This window comes from Homarus americanus, unplaced genomic scaffold (genome assembly GCF_018991925.1).
Source record: "Homarus americanus isolate GMGI-L3 unplaced genomic scaffold, GMGI_Hamer_2.0 scaffold31037, whole genome shotgun sequence".
Taxonomy (NCBI): domain Eukaryota; kingdom Metazoa; phylum Arthropoda; class Malacostraca; order Decapoda; family Nephropidae; genus Homarus; species Homarus americanus.
The window spans coordinates 6,706,690-6,709,586 of NW_024722227.1; positions in this window are offsets into that span (position 1 = coordinate 6,706,690).

Sequence of the window (2,897 nt, forward strand, 5' to 3'; positions counted from 1 at the left end):
AAAAATACAAAAGTACATCAATATTACATCACGAATCTTTGCAGTGAATTAGATTTTCAAGTAACAGATCACCTCATACATCACGGTCACCACTTTATAACATTCCGGTACTAGAAAACATATTTGGTATATTATTCCATCAACAAAATAGTTACTATTGGGTCATATAATAGTTAGCCAACCTTACAACTTCAATTCCTCTGTCTCAATTATTCCTATAGTGTCATCATCAAACCTCTTCATTCCACATCCTATCTCTATGCTTCCTTCTGTACAGCTTATGTGAGGGTCTGTACTAAGCCATTCCTCTTGCTGCTCCTCCTTCTATTTCCCCTTATTCTTCTACTCCCCTCTTGCTCTTCCTTCTTCTTCCTTCATCCATTCCTCCTCCTTCTTCTACTCTTCCTCTTCCTTCTTCTCTTTTCCTCCTTCTTCTCTCCCTTCTTATCCCCCCTCCTCCTCTGCCACCTCTTCCTTCTCCTCCTTCTTCTTCTACTCCCCTTCTTATCCTCCTCCCCCCCCTCCTCTCTGCCACCTCTTCCTTCTCCTCCTTCTTCTTCTCCCCTTCTTATCCTCCTCCCCCTCCCTCCTCCTCTGCCACCTCTTCTTCCTCCTTCTTCTTCCTTTTTATCCTCCCCCCTCTCTTCTTCCCTCCTCCTCTGACCTCTTCTTCTTCTCCTCCTTCTTCTTCTCCCCATCTTATCCTCCTCCCCCCTCCTCCTCTGCCACCTCTTCCTTCTCCTCTTCTTCTTCTCCCCATCTTATCCTCCTCCCCCCCCTCCTCCCTTGCCACCTCTTCCTTCTCCTCCTTCTTCTTCTCCCTTCTTATCCTCCTCCCCCCCTCCTCCCTGCCCCTCTTCCTTCTCCTCCTTCTTCTTCTACTCCCCATCTTATCTCCTCCCCCCCTCCTCCTCTACCTCTTCCTTCTCCTCCTTCTTCTTCCTCCATCTTCCTTGCTCCCTCCTGCTTTTACCCTCTTCCTCATCCTTATTCTTCTACTCCCCCCATCTCCTCCTCCCCCCTCCTCCTCTGCCACCTCTTCCTTCTCCTTCTTTTTCCTCCTCTTCTTATCCCTCTTTCCTTCTCCCATCCTCCTCCCCTCCTCCTCTGCCCCTCTTCCTTCTCTCCTTCTTCCTTCCCCATCTTATCCTCCTCCCCCCTCCTCCTCTACCCTCTTCCTTCTCTTCCTTTGTTTCATCCCTCCCCATCTTCCTCCTCCCCCCTCCTCCTCTGCCACCTCTTCCCTTCTCCTCCTTCTTCTTCTCCCCATCTTATCCTCCTCCCCCCCTCCTCCTCTCACCCTCTTCCTTCTCCTCCCTTCTTCTTCTCCCCCATCTTATCTCCTCCCCTCCTCCTCCCTCTGCACCTCTTCCTTCTCCTCCTTCTTCTTCTCCCCATCTTATCCTCCTCCCCCCTCTTCTTTTCTTCCTTCTCCTCCCTTTCTTCCTACTCCCCATCTTATCCTCCTCCCCCCTCTCCTCTGCCACCTCTTCCTTCTCCTCCTTCTTCTTCTACTCCCCTTCTTATCCTCCTCCCCCCCTCCTCCTCTGCCCTCTTCCTTCTCCTCCTTGTTCTTCTGCCTCCCCTTCTTATCCTCCTCCCCCCTCCTCCTCCTCTGCCACCTCTTCCTTCTCTCCCTTGTTGTTCTCCCCCATCTTATCCTCCTCTCCTCCTCTACCTCTTCCTTCTCCTCCTTGTTCTTCTCTCCCTCTTCTTTCCCCTCCTCCTCCTCCTCCTCTGCCCTCTTCCTTCTCCTCCTTCTTCTTCTCCCCTTCTTATCCTCCCCCCTCCTCCTCCTATTCTTCTTCTTCTCCTCCTTGTTTCTTCTCTCCCCTTCTTATCCTCCTCCCCCTCTCCTCCTCTTCACCTCTTTTCCTTCTCCTCCCTTCTTGCTTCTGTGCCTCCTCCTCTCCTTCTTCTACTCCCCCTTCTTCCTTCCTCCTTCTTCTTCCTACTCCCTTATCCTCCTCCCCCCTCCTCCTCTTTCTGCCACCTCTTCCTTCTCCTCCTTCTTCTTCTACTCCCCCATCTTATCCTCCTCCCCCCTCCTCCTCCTCTTCCTCTCTTCCTTCCTTCTTCTTCTACTCCCCTTCTTATCCTCCTCCTTCTCTCCTCCTCTGCCACCTCTTCCTTCTCCTCCTTTGTTTTATCAACAACACTCAGTTTCATTGTGTATTGGTAGTTGTTCTTGTTTTGAGAGTAATGGTTTGTCCAGTTCGTTATATGGAGAGCTCGTTAGATGTAATACCTCCATCTAATGGCTTACTGTATATAGAGATGAAAGTCCGTTATATCGAGGGATATATGGAGAGAAAAGTCCCTCAAATAGAGGGTTCATTAGATGTGAGACCCCCATCAAACGGAATATGGAGAGAAGTCCGGTATATAGAGGGTTCATTGAATGTGGTGCATCAAGAATATGGAGAATAATTTTGAGGTTCATTAGATGTGATACCCCCATCAAACGGAATATGGAGAGGGAAGTCCGTTATATAGAGGGTTCATTAGATGTGAGACCGTCATCAAACGGAATATGGAGAGAGAAGTCCGTTATATAGTGGGTTCCACTATATACGTGTTATTAAGGAATAACTGGATTATACAGTAAATCATTCGCTGTACTTTGTCATTATTGGAAAGATTAATTGCGGATTCATGATTTAATATTATGGTGATAGAAGTGACGAGACGAGACCTTACTGGAGAAGCGTAAAGTGTGTTATTTTAGGTTACTGTACTTACAACTTCCTACCGACCGACAGACAGACAGACAGACCGACAATGTAGATGAAGAGAGGAAGATAAATGTATGTGAAGTAAGGAAGGAAGAAAAGGAAAAGAGTGATAAGAAGTGTAAAGTAAACCAAAGTGACGACACTATCACAGGTAAGTGACTA